Below are 12,151 nucleotides of genomic sequence, written 5' to 3' on the forward strand. Positions count from 1 at the left end.
GTTCTTCACCAAAACAGTTTTTGTCTGACTAGTTTCTTAACATTTTGAAGAGCGGACCATGACAATTTTACCACCTCATACAGTGATAAGTAGTTGTATGTTATGTGACCTTTAAGGTTATGTGTTGCAAATGTAACAGTATTTGTGGACATATCTAAAGTGTGCAACAGGAAATATCAGAATAACAACATAACACATTTAAAAGATAAGAGGGCACATGACAAGCAAACAGAACAGAATGCAACAAACTACTTCAGTCAATCCAACAATATCATAGTGCATTAATGCTGAACATACACACAGTAGCATACAAAAACAGAATTCATCACCACCACAACAAAATATTAAACAACAAATATGGTCAAACATTCTTGTCATACATTACCACCATTATTTTCATAATAGGATTGTAAAAGGTATTTGGAGCAAGCACTGCCTAAATGTACCATCAAAGACAGAAATAGCACCAGTTAACTATAACTGGTGAATTTCTGAGGTTTATTTCTTTAAATTTTTTTACAGTTTTAGATGTTACTGACATTTTCACCTAACTATAAAGTAAGTTTAACCATTGTTTTTTCCGTGAAAATATATAGACACATAGATATTTGTTTTAAACAAATTAATTAAGCAAATGTGATCAAAGTTGTCTAGTTAAAAAATAAAATAGGATCTTTGTTTTCACACTATTCTGTTTGATACAGTCAGTGAAATAGTAAACACTTTTTACGCGTCTTATGGTTTTTTCATTTTTGTTCGCTCAACACAACTTGGGCTACCACATGATTACTGTTTATCACGCAGGCAGTTTCAGCACCCTGAGCCCAGCCTGCAGCCAGCCATTTTTAAAAACACGTTTCTTAAAACTGCCGAGGACCTGTAGTCGTGACTCTTAGCTTCCTGGTTTACTGAGAATGGCCTTTGTTTTTGATTCTGTAATCAAAGCAACAACAAACAGACGGGTCATTTCCTCCAGATTACATAGTGACGGAAGGAGACTGCGCTTGTTTGGTTCCCACTTCCAGTGCCTCATATTTATAGACTACTGAAGGCGTTCTTGCTGCTTGCCGGGAGACTTATTCTGTGCGGCTGAAGTACTGTACTATGGCTCCAAGGTAAGAAGAGATCGCTTTATTCAGATATTTCTTTACTAAATTGGCTTAGATTTTAGTTGCTATACTTTCTGAGTTTTTGTTTTAAATCATATAGGCTTTTTTCCAGGTAGGGACATTCAAGAGCTAAAAATAGGCTATGAGAAGTGTGAAGCCTTTTCTCGAATCGAGTAAATGATTCGTTTCCATGGTTAATCATTGTGATGGATTTACCTTTTGAAATTTCCTACAGCATGCTGCGCCTGCTTCTGTTTTCAGATAAAGTTAAAAATAAAGTGTAGTGTTAAATGGGCTAAGTTTGATGTCGACCTAATGCTTTTTAGCTCACTAGAGTTGGATGGAAATGGAAATTCTCCCTACGTCTGGAGAGACGTTCTAAACATTGGGATTATGCTACCATAATACCCCTATCTTGAGAAATTTACAGGGGGTTTAGCACTTTCTCCAGAACCCTATGCTAAATGTGTCCGATGGTTCTGATGTAGCAATGTCAACAAAAGCATGCACGACTACCGTGCGATTTAACCTTATTTTGAGCAGATACATTATCCTGAGAGATGCTACATGAAGGCTAGATTAGCACAGTTGGCACCTGACATGAGCCACCACTAGAGCTAGCTCTCCCGGGAAAGATCTGAGAGCTTTGTCCTTCAATGTTATGTAACGGCTGGCACCACAGGCGCGGCGGCGGGCACGAAACTCATTAACGTTCTTCCACTGAGGACCCTTTCATCAGAAACCTTGTTGTCCTTTGTAAAAGTGGCATGGACATGGAGGTCTGCCAGTTCCATTTAAATGTCCAGCAATGTGTGCATAATGCGACTGGCAGTGCCAACTGTTAAAACAACAAGATATTACTCCCTGAACTGCCATTGACATTCATTACTGTTGTTTACCTGGGGGCCAGATGGAACATCACTCTTCAATGTTTTGGTGACATTGTTTGAAACAACATTTTTAACCCCTTCGGAGCGGTTCCGTCATGGCCCGCCCAGCTCGATAGAACGCTCATGCGCGGCGCGAATTCCGCGCCTGCGCTGAGCGTTCTATTGAGCGGGGCGGGCCGTGACGGAACCGCTCCGTCACGAGCACAGCTCAACCGACGCTGGTGACGGAGCGGTTCCGTCACCAGCATGCGGCCGCCCCAAACCGTTAGCACTGCGGCGGAATAGCCGCCGCAGTGAAGGTGTTAATTATGTAAATCTTTTGTGTAGAGAGCGTTTGTAGTGCCTGATAATCATGTCATAAGGGCCAGGGGAATGTTGCGGTATGTCTGAATCCTCCTTATCCTCTGATGATGTTACTAGGCGCTGACGTGTGCTAGGGGTGAATATGAGCATTAAAGTATACATGTTGTGTTATGTTTGGGTTTGTATGGTTGCATTAACACCATCAGACATAAGACCTTACTATACAATATCAGTCCTACGATGGTCAAATCAAATATGTAGGAGTGCAGTATTTTTTGCATGGGACACACTGAATTGAATAGAAACTGTAAGGGCTGAGCAGATTAATTTATATAGTTTGATTTTTGACCATCAGATTTTGACCCACAGCAAGAGTAAGAAAGATAGAAAATAGAGGGAAAGAAAGATAGCAGAACAGTGACAAGGGGAGAAGGCAGGGATGAAAATCTGCAAGAGTGAGCTAAAGAGACATGAAGTGTAGGATGGTGGAAGAAAGGAGCATGAGATGGATTCAAGAGTAGGTATCCTTGGAATGTTAGCAACCACAGCATTCTGCAGCACTCGCGGAAGCTCCTGAGAAAAAAAGGGATGATTCTTACTTATATTTTTGGATACACTGTGCTTAAAGATGGTAGTGTGCTTATTCGGCTCTTTAGGGTGACCTGGTGTGCAGAGTCCACAGTCTGTGGGTCTTTGAACATTTTGGGCTGTTGTATTTACTGGGAGCATTGTACTATCAGGACATATGATACTTACTATAAGGATTGTTCATAGTGAGGTAATTCTGCTTACCAGAGTCAGTGTGAGTACTGCCGAGCTTTGTGCAATCCAGGCAACATATGTTTATTTGGGAGTCTGAACAATCTGAGGTCTCTGATCTAACTGGTACACTGTGCTTACTTGCTCCGGCTATAATATTGAATTCAGGCAACTTCACCTTTTTAGGTCTCGCCTGTCGATGCGCATGCGCATCGAGCAAGCGAGACTATAGGGGCTCATCCAGACTTTATCTAACTTTCAAGGAATCGTGGCGATTCCTTGCAGTGCCCGTGAATTTTAAGCTCAATGCGCATGTGCATTGAGCTTAAAAGCGCGTGCACAGCCGCCCGCATTCCTCCGACACCTTTGAAGTGAAACTTAGCTTCACTTCAAAGGCCCGGCTTGTTCACACCCACATGCCGCTCTGCCCCGCTCCGCCCCCTCCCCTGAGTCATCCTGCCTGCCCCTTCCCGCCGTGTCGCATTTCTCCTCCCCCCTCCCCTCTCCCCTCTCCCCTCTCTTCCCTCCGTCTTGTTTTCTTTGATGCTGGTATTGCTGGCAGCGGCATTGCGCTTGGAGGGAGAGCAACAACATAAAACTGACCATGAAGTTAATCACAGGACCCTGCAGCCGAAGGCTTCGTGCACTGAGCCCTCCCGGCATACACATAATTTTATCGCTCTCTTTCTCTCGCGCTCTCCCTACATCTATAGCTCCCCCTCCCTCTCTCCTGTCTTCCTCTGTCTCACTCTAACTGTGTTCCTCCCTCTGTCTCACTCCCCCTCTCTTTTTCCTCCTCTCTCCCTCCCTCTCCGTCTCGCAGCTTAGATTCACGTTTCTGCCTGTTTCACTCTCTCTTCCAACTCTCACCCCCCTCTCCATTTACTTACACAAATCTCGCAGATACCCCAAGCAGCGGTGCACGCAGTACCAATCCTTCTGTTATGCCACATCTCGCAGCTTAGATTCATTCCCTCTTTCTTTTGCAGCGGTGCACGCAGTACCAATCCTTCTGTTATGCCACATCTCGCAGCTTAGATTCATTTGCTTTTTTTTTTAACTCTCCACGTTTCTGCCTGTTTCACTCTCTCTTTTAACTCTCACCCCCCTCTCCATTTACGTTTCTGCCTGTTTCACTCAGCCACGCAACGCCACTCAGGCACGCAACGCCACTCACGCACGCAACGCCACTCAGCCACGCAACGCCACTCAGCCACGCAACGCCACTCACCCACGCAACGCCACTTAGCCACGCAACGCCACTCACCCACGCAACGCCACTCACCCACGCAACCTCACTCATGCACGCCACTCACACACGCAACGCCACGCACACATGCAACGCCACTCAGCCACTCACTGCCACTCTGCCACGCAACGCCACTCAGCCACGCAACGCCACTCAGCCACGCAACGCCACTCAGCCACGCAACGCCACTCAGCCACGCAACGCCACTCAGCCACGCAACGCCACTCAGCCACGCAACGCCACTCACCCACGCAACGCCACTCACCCACGCAACGCCACTCACCCACGCAACGCCACTCACCCACGCAACGCCACTCACCCACGCAACGCCACTCACCCACGCAACGCCACTCACCCACGCAACGCCACTCTGGCACGCAACGCCACTCTGGCACGCAACGCCACTCTGGCACGCAACGCCACTCTGGCACGCAACGCCACTCACCCACGCAACGCCACTCAGCCACGCAACGCCACTCAGCCACGCAACGCCACTCAGCCACGCAACGCCACTCAGCCACGCAACGCCACTCACCCACGCAACGCCACTCACCCACGCAACGCCACTCACCCACGCAACGCCACTCACCCACGCAACGCCACTCTGGCACGCAACGCCACTCTGGCACGCAACGCCACTCTGGCACGCAACGCCACTCTGGCACGCAACGCCACTCTGGCACGCAACGCCACTCACCCACGCAACGCCACTCACCCACGCAACTCCCCCACGCAACGCCACTCACCCACGCAACGCCACTCAGCCACGCAACGCCACTCAGCCACGCAACGCCACTCAGCCACGCAACGCCACTCACCCATGCAACGCCACTCACCCACGCAACGCCACTCACCCACGCAACGCCACTCACCCATGCAACGCCACTCACCCACGCAACGCCACTCACCCACGCAACGCCACTCACCCACGCAACGCCACTCACCCACGCAACGCCACTCTGGTACTCAACGCCAATCAGCCACGCAACGCCGCTCTGGCACGCAACGCCACTCTGGCACGCAACGCCACTCTGGCACGCAACGCCACTCAGCCACGCAACGCCACTCAGCCACGCAACGCCACTCAGCCACGCAACGCCACTCAGCCACGCAACGCCACTCAGCCACGCAACGCCACTCACCCACGCAACGCCACTCACCCACGCAACGCCACTCACCCACGCAACGCCACTCTGGCACGCAACGCCACTCACCCACGCAACGCCACTCACCCACGCAACGCCACTCACCCACGCAACGCCACTCACCCACGCAACGCCACTCACCCACGCAACGCCACTCACCCACGCAACGCCACTCAGCCACGCAACGCCACTCACACACGCCACTCACACACGCAACGCCACGCACACATGCAACGCCACTCAGCCACGCACTGCCACTCTGCCACGCAACGCCACTCAGCCACGCAACGCCACTCAGCCACGCAACGCCACTCACACACGCAACGCCACTCACACGCAACGCCACTCACCCACGCAACGCCACTCACCCACGCAACGCCACTCACCCACGCAACGCCACTCACCCACGCAACGCCACTCACCCACGCAACGCCACTCACCCAAGGAACGCCACTCAGCCACGCAACGCCGTTAGTATGTATAGCATTGCACCTAAAAAACAGTTAATATTACAACCCACAAACGCCAGCACCTCTCCCCTCTGTTCCCGTACACATCCAGGCTCGCAATTCAACTCCCCCTCCCCAGACGCCAGCACCTCCCCTCTCTGTCCCTGCACACAGCCAGGCTCTCAGAACACAAAAAGACTTGAAATTGAAATCGTCTACAAAATCACACTACAACCACACACAAACACTTACCACCACAGCACCACTCATTACCACTACAGCATTACTCAGCAGACAAACGACATACAATCCAAACATGTGCGCTTTTAACAGGCACACAGACTAATAGCTAGCAATGGACACTTTCACAAGGCGTACACACACAACAGTCATCAGTGCATCCTTTCACCATGCATACACCCACACAAACAGCCATCAATCCACGCTTTCAACAGTCACACACACCACCAGCCTGAAGTGCACGCTTTAGAACAACTTTTTGTACGTTGCACACACAATTACAGCTATACAAGCATGCTTTGGTGCTGTACAGTACTGCAGTTCTATGTCTAAATGAGACTGGGGGAGTTCTAAATACGGCTCTAGTGGCAATGAGTGATGATCTCATGTTGCTCAATTGTAGTGTGGGGTTGCAGAATGTTAATAATGTGCTATTGCTGCCGAAATGGACATAAGGGATGCCGTGCAAGAGAAAATTACTACACACAAGGAAAGTGCGACCGAAAAACACGTACGGCAAAACGAAACTCAATCCATGCCAAAGAATAAAACTAAATAGCAGCCATTGATAAAATACTAAACACACTCTAATGAGAGGAGCCAGACAGAAAATACGTGCGAGCAAAGCAAGAACGAAAACAATAATTACATTACACCTCACACTCACTCTCCCTCAACACCTCACCCTCACTCACCCTCAACACATCACCATCACCCTCACCCACCTTCAATCACCATCAACACCTCACCCTCACTCAACCTCACTCACCTTCAGCCCCTCACCACCTCACCCTCAATCACCGTCATCCTCACTCACACTCAAGACTTCATCCTCACTCACCCTCATCACATCTGCCTCAATTACCCTCAACCACACTTACCCTCACACTATCACACTAAAACAACACACAAACACTTACCACTACTGCACCACTTCACTCACCCTCAACACCTCACCCTTAAACTCTCACTCAAACTCACTCTCACTCATCCTCAATAACATACAACACCTCAACCACACTCAGCCTCAAATCCTCAATAACACTCAGCCCCTCACCCTCACTCACCCTCAACACCTCACCCTCAATTACACTCAACACCTCACCCTCACTCACCCTCACTCATCCTCACTCACCCTCACTCACCGTCAACACACTATCACACTACAACAACAAACAAATACTTACCACCACAGCAACACTTCACTCACCCTCAACACCTCACCCTTAACTCCTCACTCACACTCAATCTCACTCATCATCAATCACCCTCAACACCTCTCCCTCAACACCTCACTGTCATACTCACTCACCCTCAAAACATCACCCTCATTCACCCTCACTCACCGTCAACACACTATCACACTACAACTACAAACAAACAATTTTCGCCACAGCAACACTTGACTCACCCTAAACACATCACCCTTAACTCCTCACTCACACTCATCCTCAATCACCCTCAACACCTCACCCTCACTCACCCTCAACGCCTCACCCACACTCACCCTCACACCCTCATCCTCAGCACCTCACTCTCTCTCACCTTCAACGCCTCGCCCTCAACGCCTCACCCACACTCACCCTCAGCTCCTCACCCTCAGCCTCAACACCTCACCCTCACTCACCCACAACGCCTCAGCCTCAGTCAACCTCAACACATCACTCACCCTCACTCTCACTCATCCTCAATCACACTCAACACCTCACCCTCAACACCTCACTCACCCTCAGCCCCTCACCCTCACCCACCCTCAACTCCTCACCCTCACTCATCCTCACTCACCCTCAACACCTCCCCCTCATTCTCACTCACTCTCACCCTCTCACCCTCATACTCACTCACCCTCAACACACTATCACACTACAACAACACACAAACACTTACCACCACAACAACACTTCAATCACGATCAACATCTCCCCCTCAACCCCTTACTTACCCTCACTCTCACTCATCCTCAATCACCCTCAACACCTCACCCTCACTCACCCTCAACGCCTCACTCACCCTCATAGCCTCACCCACCCTCAACGCCTCACACTGACTCACCCTCAATCTCACTCACACTCAACGCCTCACCCTCACTCACCCTCAACACCTCACCCTCACTCACCCTCAACACCTCACCCTCACTCACCCTCAACACACTATCACACTACAACCACACAAAAAAACAATTACCACCACAGCACCACTCATCACCACTGCAGCAATCAAAGGTCATACAATAACAACATGTACGCTTTTAACAGTCACACACACACAACAACAGCTATCAATGGCCACTTTCACCAGGCATACACACACAACAGTCATCAGTACTGCAGTATTATGTCAAAATGAGACTGTGTGTTTGCAAAATACGGATGTGGAAGTGCAGAGTGAAGCAGTGTTGTTGCTCAATGGTACTGTGGGGCTGCAGAAAGATAAAGTGGTATTGCTGCATGTTGCATTCGTGGACATCAGTGATGCCATTGTTGGGAGAACTGCAACTGTTGTGGTGCTGAGTTATGCTGTGGTGGTAATTATTAAACACCATCACAACACCACTCATCACTAGCACAGAACAACACATCCCAACTACAGCATTACTAAGCACCACACACTCACATGCCCACACGCTCACACACCCCCATCCTCACACACATCCACACTCACACACTCTCACACATCCTCGCACACCCACTCACATTCTCAATAAGCCTCATAGCCTCACGCTCGCCAACAATCACTCACTCTCACCCTCACACCGTCACCCTCACACCATCATCCACTCACCCTCAACACCTCACCCTCACTCACCATCAACACACTATCACACTACAACCACACACAAACACTTACCACCACAGCACCAATCATTACCACTACAGCATTACTCAGCAGACAAACGACATACAATCCAAACATGTGCGCTTTTAACAGGCACACACACTAATAGCTAGCAATGGACACATTCACAAGGCGTACACACACAACAGTCATCAGTGCATCCTTTCACCATGCATACACCCACACAAACAGCCATCAATCCACGCTTTCAACAGTCACACACACCACCAGCCTGAAGTGCACGCTTTAGAACAACTTTTTGTACGTTGCACACAGAATTACAGCTATACAAGCATGCTTTGGTGCTGTACAGTACTGCAGTTCTATGTCTAAATGAGACTGGGGGAGTTCTAAATACGGCTCTACTGGCAATGAGTGATGATCTCATGTCGCTCAATTGTAGTGTGGGGTTGCAGAATGTTAATAATGTGCTATTGCTGCAGAAATGGACATAAGGGATGCCGTGCAAGAGAAAATTACTACACACAAGGAAAGTGCGACCGAAAAACACGTACGCCAAAACGAAACTCAATCCATGCCAAAGAATAAAACTAAATAGCAGCCATTGATAAAATACTAAACACACTCTAATGAGAGGAGCCAGACAGAAAATACGTACGAGCAAAGCAAAACCAAATACAATAATTACATTAACATCAATAAAAGGAAAGGCATAAACAAAAGTATAAGAACTCACAAAGGCACTTTTTCATAATATGCAAATAAAATTGTCATTACCTGTCGATCGTAGCAGCTCATTCCCTGAAATGTAGAAAATATTTAAAAAAAAACACAACAAAGAGAACATACACAGTGCATACATTATACTTTTAACTACAACAAGCAACTAACAAAAAAAATGAATAGCGGCGAAACAAGTCACATACCGGTACAAATGACACAAGCAAAAGCTAAGTCAGAGGGAAAATAAACATCACAGTGCCACCTCAGGCGAAACGGAACTACTGAAACTACATACCAGGAAGACACTAGCAAGGATTACTCAATGCATCCCAAAGAATCTACTTAAACACGAGCCAACATTCGCATAAAGATCAAGAAAAATTCAAAACACAAGAATAGTGAGCGAGAAATAACAAGGGACGCAATTTCAAAGACATAACACATACAAACATAAACATTGCTTTATGTAACATTTCGAAAAAACTATATTTTTCAAACATATATCTTTTAGAACAGTACTAAGGAATATTGTAACTCAAAACTCGATAATACACATGGCGCAATACAAATAAAACACTCATACATCCTAATAAAACATTATTAATAATACGTATATACACACACGTATTAATACATTCAAATTCATGTACTCACTTTTAATAAATGTACATCTTACCAGTCAGACGACGCAGCAACAAACACGGAGGAATAACACACCTTTACCGCACGAACATTCACATCAATTTGGAAAAAGCCCCGTTGACGCATGTCAAATGCAACGCTACGTCACACAACGTAGAGCTGCGATTGGCTAAAAATTACGTAACGCTCATAATTACATCACCATCAATTAAAAAATAGAACGCTAACATCCCTTACGTAACAAACGTAAAGGGAATACATTGCGTAATACCCTTTACTAGAACAGAAAAACAAAAACTTTTAATTACATACACTACATAATTTTAGAAACGTATACACAAGCCAAGTGCGACCAAAAAACACGTACGGCAAAACGGAACACAATCCATGGCAACAAATACACCGAAATAGCAGCCATTGATAAAATAAAAATCAAATGCAAGAAGCCAGGCAGAAAGTACATGCGAGCAGAGAGACCTAATAAAATAATTACATTAGCTTTACAATAAGCAAATCAATAAACAAAAGTATAAAAGTCACAAAGACACGCTTTAATATTATGCAAATTAATTTGTCATTACCTGTCCATCGTAGCAGCTCATTCCCTGAAATAAAGAAAATATAAAAAAGAAAACACACAAAGAGAACATACACAGTGCATACATAAAACTTTTCACTACAACAATAAACAAACAAAAAAAAAAACTGTGCACGCACTACCAATCCTTCCGTTATGCCAGATCTCACAATCTTCCATCACACACGGAGCTGCTCCAGCACAGGCAACGGCAATGCAAGCTTCACTCAAACACGGAGCAGGTACAGCACAGGCAACAGCATTCCCTTACACATGGAACAGGTACAGCACCGAGAGCTGCAGTGCAATCTTCCCTCACACATACATCAGGTACAGCACAGCCGGCAGCAGTGCAAGCTTCCCTCACACACAGAGCAGGTACAGCACAGGCAGCAGCAGTGCAAGCTTCCCTCACACATAGATCAGGTACAGCACAGGCGGCAGCAGTGCAAGCTTCTCTTACACATGCAACAGGTACAGCACTGACAGCAGCAGTGCAAGCTTCCATCACACACGGAGCAGGTATAGCACAGGCAACGGCAATGCAAGCTTCACTCAAACACGGAGCAGGTACAGCACAGCCAACAGCAGTGCAAGCTTCCCTTACACATGGAACAGGTACAGCACCGACAGCAGCAGTGCAAGCTTCCCTCACACATAGATCAGGTACAGCACAGGCGGCAGCAGTGCAAGCTTCACTCGAAAACAAGGAGCAGGTACAGCACAGGCAACAGCAGTGCAAACTTCCCTTACACATGGAACAGGTACAGCACCGACAGCAGCAGTGCAAGCTTCCCTCACACATAGATCAGGTACAGCACAGGCGGCAGCAGTACAAGCTTCCCTCACACACAGAGCAGGTACAGCACAGGCAGCAGCAGTGCAAGCTTCCCTCACACATAGATCAGGTACAGCACAGGCGGCAGCAGTGCAAGCTTCCCTTACACATGCAACAGGTACAGCACCGACAGCAGCAGTGCAAGCTTCCATCACACACGGAGCAGGTATAGCACAGGCAACGGCAATGCAAGCTTCACTCAAACACGGAGCAGGTACAGCACAGGCAACAGCAGTGCAAGCTTCCCTTACACATGGAACAGGTACAGCACCGACAGCAGCAGTGCAAGCTTCCCTCACACATACATCAGGTACAGCACAGGCAGCTGCAGTGCAAGCTTCCATCACACACGGAGCAGGTATAGCACAGGCAACGGCAATGCAAGCTTCACTCAAACACGGAGCAGGTACAGCACAGGCAACAGCAGTGCA

At 47.7% G+C, this 12,151-nt stretch overlaps 1 protein-coding gene across 3 annotated transcripts in view; it reads left to right on the forward strand.

Moving 5' to 3' along the window:
• The window catches only part of FRMD4B (FERM domain containing 4B), a 596,661-nt gene that overhangs the window by 128,259 nt on the left and 456,251 nt on the right, over positions 1-12,151 (forward strand). The window contains exon 1 of one of the 3 annotated variants that reach the window (XM_078661470.1): positions 1,086-1,115. The exons of the other annotated variants lie outside the window; for them this stretch is intronic. The gene's annotated coding sequence lies outside the window, so the exon portion shown is untranslated. Of the gene's footprint in view, positions 1-1,085; positions 1,116-12,151 lie in introns of those variants that run through there. 3 annotated transcript variants of the gene reach the window in all.

Source organism: Lissotriton helveticus, chromosome 9, assembly GCF_964261635.1.
Source record: "Lissotriton helveticus chromosome 9, aLisHel1.1, whole genome shotgun sequence".
NCBI lineage: Eukaryota > Metazoa > Chordata > Amphibia > Caudata > Salamandridae > Lissotriton > Lissotriton helveticus.